The sequence below is a fragment of the Moschus berezovskii genome, chromosome 5 (genome assembly GCF_049115385.1).
Source record: "Moschus berezovskii isolate FMDL1 chromosome 5, NW_MosBer_1.0, whole genome shotgun sequence".
Classification (NCBI taxonomy): Eukaryota; Metazoa; Chordata; class Mammalia; order Artiodactyla; family Moschidae; genus Moschus; species Moschus berezovskii.
In genome coordinates this window covers 10,757,562-10,769,706 of record NC_142464.1, presented here as the reverse complement: position 1 = coordinate 10,769,706, position 12,145 = coordinate 10,757,562, and positions in this window count along the sequence as shown.

The window sequence follows — 12,145 nt, the reverse complement described above, 5'->3', positions numbered from 1 at the left end:
TGCATTCCTATAGACAGTCATCTTTTTGATCATCTGCGTGTTTCTTTCATCATCAGTCTCTCCCTTTCTACAAGGTCATCCCCATCAAGTATATAAATATTGTCTAATATTTGCGAGTAACATGGTGATTAGAGCATGGGTTCAGACTGCTCAGCTTCAGACCTGGATTCACAATTAACTAAATGATTAACCCCCTCACATGTAAGTGGATAATAACAATGTACCTGAAAGTGTTGTTCTGAGGATTAACTGTTATTATATGTCAAGAATATAGTAGGGAATTTATGGCTAATAGTTACTCTTAAATTATTATTTTCACTCCTAAAAAATTGCTTTACCTGACCACATCATCTGTCCTAATGACAGCTCCTTTTCTCTGCCACTCTCCACAACTAGCTTACCCAAAGAGCTATCAGCCAGCACATGTCCCCCATGCTCACCCTTATACACACTTCAGCCTACTCCAGCCTCATTTCTATCTCCTGTCACTTCAGTGACATTTCTTTTTCAAGGTCCTCAAAAACCTCCGTATTGCAAACATCAGGGTGCAATGTTCTGTGCCCGTCATATGTAAGATGCTGGCGGCATGCCAGTTTCAGATGTCCCTTTTCCACACAGCATTCCTCACGAGACTTTAAGACAACATGCTCTTCTGGCTTTCTTCTACCTTTCTGACTCCTTCATCTCAGACTTTTTAAAACCTCTCTTACCTAGTTTCTAACTTTTACATGATGAAATTCCTCTTCTCTTTGCATAAGTTTTGCAAGAAGATTGTCTCCAAATAGCATTTATATGTCAGTGATTTCCAATTTTACACCTACAGCCCAAACATTCCTTCCTAACTTTAGAACCATATATCAAACCATTTGACAATCCAGATGCATATAAAAAGTGACATGTGAAAAATCTAAGCTCTGATTTCTCAGTTCAGTTCAGTCGCTCAGTCGTGTCTGACTCTGCAACCCCATGAATCGCAGCACGCCAGGCCTCCCAGTCCATCAACAACTCTGGGAGTTCACTCAAACTCATGTGCATCGAGTTGGTGATGCCATCCAGCCATCTCATCCTCTGTCGTCCCCTTCTCCTCCTGACCCCAATCCCTCCCAGCATCAGGGTCTTTTCCAATGAGTCAACTCTTCTCATGAGGTGGCCAAAGTATTGGAGTTTCAGCTTTAGCATCAGTCCTTCCAAAGAACACCCAGGACTGATCTCATTTAGGATGGACTGGTTGGATCTCCTTGCACTCCAAGGGACTCTCAAGTCTTCTCCAACATCACAGTTCAAAAGCATCAATTCTTCGGTGCTAAGCTTTCTTCACAGTCCAAGTCTCACATTCATACATGACCACTGGATAAACCACAGCCTTGACTAGATGGACCTTGGTTGGAAAAGTAATGTCTCTGCTTCTTAATATGCTGTCTAGGTTGGTCACAAATTTCCTTTCAAGGAGTAAGCGTCTTTTAATTTCATGGCTGCAATCAACATCTCCAGTGACTTTGGAGCTCCCCAAAATAAAGTCTGACACTGTTTCCACTGTTTTTCCATCTTTTTCCCATGAAGTGATGGGACCAGAGGCCATGATCTTTGTTTTCTGAATGTTGAGCTTTAAACCAACTTTTTCACTCTCCTCTTTCACTTTCATCAAAAGGCTGATCAGTTTCTCTTCACTTTCTGCCATAAGGGTAGTGTCATCTGCATATCTGAGGTTATTGATATTTCTCCCAGCAATCTTGATTCCATCTTCTGCTTCTTCCAGCCCAGCATTCCTCATGATGTACTCTGCCTCTAAGTTAAATAAGCAGGGTGACAATATACAGCCTTGACGTACTCCTTTTACTATTTGGAACCAGTCTGTTGTTTCATGTCCAGTTCTAACTGTTGCTTCCTGACCTGCATACAGGTTTAAAAGGAGGCAGGTCAGGTGGTCTGGTATTCCCATCTCTTTCAGAATGTTCCACAGTTTATTGTGATCCACGCAGTCAAAGGCTTTGGCATAGTCAATGAAGCAGAAATAGATGTTTTTCTAGAACTCTCTTGCTTTTTCCATGATCCAGCAGATGTTGGCAATTTGATCACTGGTTCCTCTGCCTTTTCTAAAACCAGCTTGAACATACAGAAGTTCACAGTTCACATATTGCTGAAGCCTGGCTTGGAGAATTTTGAGCATGACTTTACTAGCATGTGAGATGAGTGCAATTGTGCAGTAGTTTGAGCATTCTTTGGCACTGTCTTTCTTTGGGATTGGAATGAAAACTGACCTTTTCCAGTCCTGTGGCCACTGCTGAGTTTTCCAAATTCGCTGGCATATTGAGTGAAGCACTTTCACAGCATCATCTTTCAGGATTTGAAATAGCTCAAATGGATTTCCATCACTTCCACTAGCTTTGTTCATCATGATGCTTTCTAAGGCCCACTTGACTTCACATTCCAGGATTTCTGGCTCTAGGTGAGTGATCCCACCATCATGATTTTCTGGGTCGTGAGGATGTTTTTTGTACAGCTCTCCTGTGTATTCTTGCCACCTCTTCTTAATATCTTCTGCTTCTGTTAGGTCCATACCATTTCTGTCCTTTATCGAGCCCATCTTTGCATGAAATGTTCCATTGGTATATGAAATTTTCTTGAAAAGATCTCTAGTCTTTCCCATTCTGTTGTTTGCCTCTATTTCTTTGCATTGATCACTGAGGAAGGCTTTCTGATCTCTCCTTGCTATTCTTTGGAACTCTGCATCCAGATGCTTATATCTTTCATTTTCTCCTTTGCTTTTTGCTTCTCTTCTTTTCACAGCTATTTGTAAGGCCTCCTCAGACAGCCATTTTGCTTTTTTGCATTTCTTTTCCATGGGAATGGTCTTGATCCCTGTCTCATGTGCAATGTCACGAACCTCCATAGCTCATCAGGCACTCTATCAGATCTAGTCCCTTAAATCTATTTTTCACTTCCACTGTATAATCATAAGGGATTCAATTTAGGTCATACCTGAATGTTCTAGTGGTTTTCCCTACTTTCTTCAATTTAAGTCTGCATTTGGCAATAAGGAGTTCATGATCTGAGACACAGTCATCTCCTGGTCTTGTTTTTGTTAACTGTATAGAGCTTCTCCATCTTTGGCTGCAAAGAATATAATCAATCTGATTTTGTTGTTGACCATCTGGTGATGTCCATGTGTAGAGTCTCCTCTAGTCATAGATTGCTATGACTAGTGCATAGGTGTTTGCTATGACTACTGCGTTCTCTTGGCAAAATCTATTAGCCTTTGCCCTGCTTCATTCCATGCTCCAAGGCCAAATTTGCCTGTTACTCCAGGTGTTTCTTGACTTCCTACTTTTGCATTCATGTCCCCTATGATGAAAAGGACATCTTTTTTGGGTGTTAGTTCTAAAAGGTCTTGTAGGTCTTCATAGAATCATTCAACTTTGGCTTCTTCAGCCTTACTGGTTTGGGCATAGGCTTGGATTACTGTAATATTGGATGGTTTGCCTTGGAAATGAACAGAGATCATTCTGTCGTTTTTGAGATTGCATTCAAGTACTGCATTTCGGACTCTTTTGTTGACCATGATGGCTACTCCATTTCTTCTAAGGGATTTCTTCCCACAGTAGTAGATATACTACTCAGTACATCTGAGTTAAATTCACCCATTCCAGTCCATTTTAGTTCACTGATTCCTAGAATGTCTACGTCCACTCTTGCCATCTCCTGTTTGATCATTTCCAATTTGCCTTGATTCATGGACCTGCCATGTGAATGTGACCTATCACCAGTCACATTCACAGCTAGGTATTGTTTTTGCTTTGGCTCCATCCCTTCATTCTTTCTTTAATTATTTCTCCACTGATCTCCAGTAGCATATTGGGCACCTAGTGACCTGGGGAGTTGCTCTTTTGGTATCCTATCATTTGGCCTTTTCATACTGTTCATGGTGTTCTCAAGGCAAGAATACTGAAGTGGTTTGCCATTCCCTTTTCCCGTGGACCACATTCTGTCAGACCTCTCCACCACGACCCGCCCGTCTTGGGTGGTCCCACGTGGCATGGCTTAGAAGCCCGCCGGTTGCGACGGACCACGCAGAAGTGTGGAGGAGAGGAGTTACCCCTCACCCATAGTCAGGGTGGCGACCAAGAGCGCCAGGCTGCGACGGCACAGGAGCGGCCTAGAGGAGCTCGCCTACATCCGAGGAGCAGCGGCTGCGCGGGCGCAGGAGGGCCGAGTGGAGCTACTCCACATTCAAGGTCAGGAGATGGGGCCGTAGGAGACACCCCTCGTCCAAGCTAAGGAGCAGCCGTGAAGAGTTGCCCCACGTCCAAGGTAAGAGAAACCCAAGTAAGACGGCAGGTGTTGTGAGAGGGCGTCAGAGGGCAGACACACTGGAACCACAATCCAATTTCATCTTCATTCCATATCTGTTCTCCCAGTCTTCGTCATTTCAACACTGTCGTCTGATACAGTCTCCCAGCGGCCCAAACCAGAGTTCTTGGTACTGTGCTTGATTCTCTCTCCCGCTCAGTTGAGAATCAGAGTCCTCGGTAGGTATTTGTGCATGTGTGGCTTACTGAGGGAGTGCTCTCAAGAGAAACAGAGTGAGAGAAGCAGGACATGACAGAGAAACAGACTGAAGAAGCATATGTTCTCAGGTGGAATCTCCCAGCACTCCGACCCCACGGGGAGCTCTGGAGCACAACTTGCGCTCCACTCTGCTCCCACCTTTAGTCAAGGGAGTTGACTTGCTTCCGTTATAAATTAGTCATTGGTTTTAGATTTCCCCATGGGGAACAGGGAGAGTGTACACCTCTGAGGCAAAGGCAAAGCAACCTTTTGGCAGAGGGCAGTTCTCTGGCAAAAGAGGCAACCAAGTGTTTTTACCTGCCAACACTAAAAGCAGGGGCAAATGCCTTCATTGACCTGATAGAGCAAGGCTGAGCCGGGTCACCCCCTCACGCCTCTCCCCCAGTGTTCTCTGTCTGTGCTATTCCAGGCCAGGTGCATCCCGACCACTGACCAACCAACCAGTAAGCCCGCTGAAAGTACCTCTGAGTTGGAGGACGTCTGTACCCAACCACCTCCCTTAGCCGGGTAGCCACCCTGTCCAGAGCACTGCCTCTGGGAAGCGCCTCCCCTCACCCTCATCTTTCCGTGGCTGGGGCCGTGTAGCAGCAGCGTTCTGTTTTCCATTTGCCACCACATGTATCATAAGCACTGGTTACACATCCTTCCTCCTCCTGCCGGTCAGAGGGGCACCACCTGAGCCATACCAACAAGCCAAATGAGGACTGCTGAGCAGCAGCGGTGGGCGAGACGGTCAGTGACACTTTCTCTGACTTTCCTGTTCCTTCTGCACCTGACCCAGCACAGTTCAAGGTTATCCACTTCCATTTTAAAACTGATTGCTGCTAGGCTCAGCTGACTTGAAGAAATGTTCTTGTTTCTTAAACAAATATAAATAATACACATAATTACTTCTATATATGCATAATGAGGAATAATCTCTTGTGTTAAAAAAAATCCTAACGAGAAATTTTGATATTATTTTTATCTTAAAAATTCTGCTATTGATTCTTCACAAAGAGAAATGACATAAATTTATGGTTTCTAGTCCAGCATGGAAGGGGTTGAGGAGTTGCCACTCCATCCTAACAGCAAATAGAAAGCTGAACAAATTGAAAAGCCAACAACTCAGATCCATCAGAAAAGCGAGGTCACAGGGCAAACCACTGCTCCCAAAATTTCAGAGACACAGAGGCAGAGGGAATCACAATTTTCCAGAGTAGAATCCCACCAGCAGAACCCTGTATGGGAACCAGTGCCAGGGCAGGGAAGCTGAACTGTGATTAATGCACAGCTAGAGGCTCAGTGTGGACATGGCTTAGTGTTTAGACTCCAGGAGGGCCCCACATTTCTGTGAGTCTCCCTCTCGGGGCTCTGCCTGGTCTTCATGGTGAGTATCAGAGAAGACTCCCCTTGTGTTTCCAGCACGTGTGACAGAGCAGAGTTAATTCCTTAGCTAGGGAGGTTGAAAGAAAGTATTTTCTGGGTGGTTTACTTCTGGATCACACAGTATCATCTCCACTGGGTTCAGCTTTCTTGTATTTACCAGTCCGTTTTTGCTGTTGCCGCTGTGGTTGTTCTACTTATAAAACTGTGTGAGATATCTAAATATGGCCAGTTAGGCTTTACCTTGATTTTCACCCTTGGATTCTCAGTGGATCAAATTTGAGTAAACTTTTCCCTACAGAAATCCAGGCCGTCATTTTCCAAAAAGTGTTCCAGTGTGTCTGGAATTTCGTTTGAGAAGAGAAATGAAGTGACCTTCAGTAGCAGAGCAGAAGAGTGTATCCGCGTCTCATTCACTGACTGTCTACTCACAGTTAGAGATACTAACCATTGCTCCTGGTGCTCAAGATTGCTGCGATAGCAGGACGGTGCCCATTTTCTCACGTGCACCAGCAGACCATTCAGGCATTGTTTACTGCACGACTCCATCAACTTACATCACATCAAGGGGTTGTCCACCAGAGCTTCATGTCCAAGTGTTTACATCCGTGAAATTAGCCCCAGAATAGGTATTAGAAAATAAACTACAAGTGAGAAGGGAAAGAACAGAAAATAGCTTGTTCCCAATTTTAAAACAATTTTAAAAATATCTAACTTGTTAAATTAAAATGCTTTCTTTTGCAAGACTTCTGCAGGTTATCCATTTTTGTTTATGGTTACTCTAACTAAAGTTGCTAATATGTATCAAGTGCTTGTCTGGCTCTAGGTCAGTGATCACGATATCATGCCTATCTTGGTCGTGAAGATCTTTTTTGTACAGTTCTTCTGTGTATTCTTGCCACCTTTTCTTAATATCTTCTGCTTCTGTTAGGTCCATACCATTTCTGTCCTTTATCGAGCCCATCTTTGCATGAAATGTTCCCTTGGAATCTCTCATTTTCTTGAAGAGGTCTCTTGTTTTTCCTATTCTGTTGTTTTCCTCTATTTCTTTGCATTGATCGCTGAGGAAGTCTTTCTTATCTCTCCTTGCTATTCTTTGGAACTCTGCATTCAGATGCTTATATCTTTCCTTTTCTCCTTTGCTTTATGCTTCTCTTCTTTTCACAGCTATTTGTAAGGCCTCCTCAGACAGCCATTTTGCTTTTTTGCATTTCTTTTCCATGGGGATGGTCTTGGTCCCTGTCTCCTGTACAATGTCACGAACCTCCGTCCAGAGTTCATCAGGCACTCTATCTATCAGATCTAGTCCCTTAAATCAATTTCTCACTTCCACTGTATAATCATAAGGGATTTGATTTAGGTCATATCTGAATGGTCTAGTGGTTTTCCCTACTTTCTTCAATTTCAGTCTGCATTTGGCAATAAGGAGTTCATGATCTGAGCCACAGTCAGCTCCTGGTCTTGTTTTTGCTAACTGTATACAGCTTCTCCATCTTTGGCTGCAAAGAATATAATCAATCTGATTTCGGTGTTGGCCATCTGGTGATGTCCATGTATAGAGTCTTCTCTTGTGTTGTTGGAAGAGGGTGTTTGCAATGACCAGTGCATTCTCTTGACAAAACTCTATTAGCCTTTGCCCTGCTTCATTCCGTGTTTCAAGGCCAAATTTGCCTGTTACTCCAGGTGTTTCTTGACTTCCTACTTTTGCATTCCAGTCCCCTATAATGAAAAGGACATCTTTTTTGGGTGTTAGTTCTAAAAGGTCTTGTAGGTCTTCATAGAACCGTTCAACTTCGGCTTCTTCAGCGTTACTGGTTGGGGCATAGGCCTGGATTACTGTAATATTGAATGCTTTGCCTTGGAAACGAACAGAGATCATTCTGTCGTTTTTAAGACTGCATCCAAGTACTGCATTTTGGACTCTTTTGTTGACCATAATGGCTACTCCATTTCTTCTAAGGGATTCCTGCCCACAGTAGTAGATATAATGGTCATCTGAGTTAAATTCACCCATTCCAGTCCATTTTAATTCACTGATTCCTAGAATGTCTGTGTTCACTCTTGCCATCTCCTGTTTGACCACTTCCAATTTGCCTTTATTCATGGACCTAACATTCCAGGTTCCTATGCATTATTGCTCTTTACAGCACCGGACCTTGCTTCTATCACCGGTCACATCCACAACTGGGTATTCGTTTTTCTTTGGCTCCATCCCTTCATTCCTTCTAGAGTTACTTCTCCACTGATCTCCAGTAGCATACTGGGCACCTACTGACCTGGGGAATTCCTCATTCATTATCCTATCATTTTGCCCTTTGATACTCTTCATGGGGTTCTCAAGGCAAGTATACTGAAGTGGTTTGCCATTCCCTTCTCCAGTGGACCACATTCGGCTGTGGTCCATGTGATCAGATCAACTAGTTTCCTGTGATTATGATTTCAGTGTGTCTGCCCTCTGATGCCCCCTCGCAATACCTACCATCTTATTTGGGTTTCTCTTACCTTGGGCGTGGGATAGAAAAGGTTAGCTTGAAGCTCAACATTCAGAAAACAAAGATCATGGCATCTGGTCCCGTCACTTCACGGGAAATAGATGGAAAAACAGTGGAGACACTGTCAGCCTTTATTTTTTTGGGCTCCAAAATCACTGCAGATGCTGATTGCAGCCATGAAATTAAAAGACGCTTACTCCTTGGAAGGAAAGTTATGACCAACCTAGATAGTATATTAAAAAGCAGAGACATTACTTTGCCAACCAAGGTCCCTCTAGTCAAGGCTATGGTTTTTCCAGTGGTCATGTATGGATGTGAGAATTGGACTGTGAAGAAAGCTGATCGCCGAAGAATTGATGCTTTTGAACTGTGGTGTTAAGGAAGACTCTTGAGAGTCCCTTGGACTGCCAGGAGATCCAACCAATCCATTCTAAAGGAGATCAATCCTGGGTATTCATTGGAGGGACTGATGCTAAAGCTGAAACTGCAATACTTTGGCCACCTCATGCGATGAGTTGACTCACTGGAAAAGACTCTGATGCTGGGAGGGATTGGGGGCGGGAGGAGAAGGGGAGAGAATGAGATGGCTGGATGGCATCACCGACTCGATGGACATGAGTTTAGGTGAACTCCGGGAGTTGGTGATGGACAGGGAGGCCTGGCGTGCTGTGATTCATGGGGTCGCAGAGAGTTGGACATGACTGAGCGACTGAACTGAACTGAACTGAATCAAGTGCTTCCTGTATGCCAGTTGCTAGCACTTTATGTATAATATTATTTGTTCCTCAAAGAAATTCCTTATGCATTTTGCATTTCCTAAGTAACCTTCCTTATGTCACACAGCTGAGTGACAAAACCTGGATTACAGCCTGGACTAATTTATTCCTTAGTCTGAGCTGTAAAGCACCAGGCTGTGTTGCCCATTGCCTCTGGTTGTAATTTCAAAAACATTTAAAATAACTCTTTATACTATTAAATGAGAACTTACTTGAGTAAAAGAAGAGTCTTCCTTATTCATTTTGGCTTGAGAGCCTTAAGAAGAAAGTAGGTAAAAATTGGCAGATCATAGATTATATCTAACCTGTGGATATACTATGCTTGGCCCAAGGAGTGCTGTAAAATCTTAAAATTCATAGTGTTTTAAATAAGAGGAATATATATGAAGTCTGAATTTCTATCGTCTTATGAAAAATCAGAAGATTAAGCCTTAAGTCTGGGAAGCTATCCTTTAGGACCTGTTGGTGTTTATAACTGATCCAGGGAAGAGAGGAGAAAAGACGCAGAACATTGAGTAATCTGTTTGCTCTCCAGAGGTAGGAGGATGCTTATGCTTCTGCCACTCCGAGTTCCCTTTTATCTTCCAAACATACAGAGCCAGCATCCATTGATCAGAAGGCTGGATACAAGGTTTAGAAGTGACCCTGTCCACTGGGATATTCGGACTCCAAATGATTAGTAACATTTGCTTTGAATCTTTTAAAAACTGTATTCGTGTAATAGTTGAGCTGTTGCAAAGTGTCTCTGAAAAATAAAACACTTTGATTTCTCTTTCTATAAATAAAAACAGTTCCATCAGGTGGCCATCTGTGATATCAGAAATCAGTACATTCTGTCTAATTTGTCTTTGTTATTTCCAGGGTCAGGTTCCTTCAACTTCAATTATTTAGTCTTAGTGAGATATATTACAGAGCCAAGTGGTACAGCCATTATTCAGAAAGTCTGTTTCTTGAGGAATATAGGTACTATACCCTAAAAAAATGCCCCAGCCTTCTCCAACTAAGCTAAATTGTTTAAAGTTTCTGTCATATTTGAGATTCAGAATACTAGATTTCAACCTTTTCAAAACATAGTATATTAAATCTTGGAATGCCTGCATCAAAACATCATTTTATGACAAATAGTAAAGAATGTAATATATTGTACTTGGTAGAAGTACTGGGATTAAAATGGTAAATTGAAAAAATTTAGTGGATTAAAAACTGCCTCACTCAACCACTCACTACATACACATAAACGCATACAAGAGCTCACTGTGTTTTCCACCCATGCGCACGCGCACGCGCACGCGCACACACACACACACACACACACACACACACACACAACCTGGTTGTCTAAAATATTTGCAAAGTTCAGGAGAGGACCAAGAGATAAGAAGGATAGCAGTGAAGTAGAGATCTCTGGGTCAGCAGAAGGACAGATAAATCTTGGTGGTAAAATTGTATACTTATGCTATAATCTAACTGATACATATTTTAATTTATCTGATGTTATAACATAATTTTACTTCTAACCCAGTTCCCCCTACAAGAGCCTTCAGGCCATTATTTAGAACATGGATTAATTATACTTAATTAATTAAGGCTGAGTGACTGAACTGACTGACTGACTGAAGCAGTTGGTATTTTGACATTCATGTTGTTCTGTGGTGAGTAATTTAAGATATATTTCTGAGTACCTCATTGTAATTCAGTTCAGTTCAGTCGCTCAGTCGTGTCCGACTCTTTGCGACCCCATGAATCACAGCACACCAGGCCTCCCTGTCCATCACCGACTCCCGGACTTCACTCAAACTCATGTCCATCAAGTCGGTGATGCCATCCAGCCATCTCATTCTCTGTCGTCCCCGTCTCCTCCCACCCCCAATCCTTCTCAGCATCAGACTCTTTTCCAGTGAGTCAACTCGTCGCATGAGGTGGCCAAAGTATTGGAGTTTCAGCTTTAGCATCAGTCCTTCCAATGAACACCCAGGATTGATCTCCTTTAGAATGGACTGGTTGGATTTCCTTGCAGTCCAAGGGACTCAAGAGTCTTCTCCAGCACCGCAGTTCAAAAGCATCAATTCTTCGGCGATCAGCTTTCTTCACAGTCCAACTCTCACATCCATACATGACCACGGGAAAAACCATAGCCTTTGTAATTACACATAAATAATTAAAATGTTTAGATTAATTACTCCACCTACAAAAAGTAAAGGAAAAATTAGGGACAATTTTTTTTTTCTTAGAAATGAACTTTTAATGTTAACAGTATTATTTTAAAGCTAGTTAATTCATGGTTAAAAATGGATATGTATACTTTTAACAGTTAAAATCACTTGTTTTTTCAAGGTCTTACAAATAGAAGATTAAGAACAACATCTGTTAGGGAGGATGATAGTACATGTGACCTGTTATTAGTGATGGTCAGTGGCAATCAAAACTAGAAGAAACTTAGAAACCAAAAACAAAAGGGAAGGGGACTCTGCTCCTCCTCAATTTGAAAGTAGGAGCCTATTTTCCTGAAGACTTACCTTAAGGCTCATCATCCCATGGCTTTTGATTTTAATAAATATAATAAATGCATTCTGAACACCTATTTGGCCATAATTACATTAAACAATATAATGTTTAGGAAAAAAATTTGTAAGAATTAGTGGAAATAAATATGTAGAGGAAATTCAATGAAAATACAAAAGGTTTATATGCCACATATCTTTTTATATTATAAAATATTAACTTTAGCCAATATCAGTTTAGGGCTTTCCAGGGGGCCAAGCAGGAGATGTGGGTTTGATCCCTGGGTCGGGAAGATCCCCTGGAGAAGGAAATGGCAACCCACTCCAGTATTGCCTGGGAAATATCAAGGACAGAGGGGCCTGGCTGGCTACAGTCCACAAGGTCGCAAAAGAGCTGGACATGACTTAGCAACTAAATAGCAGCAATACTTCTGCTTTACTTTCA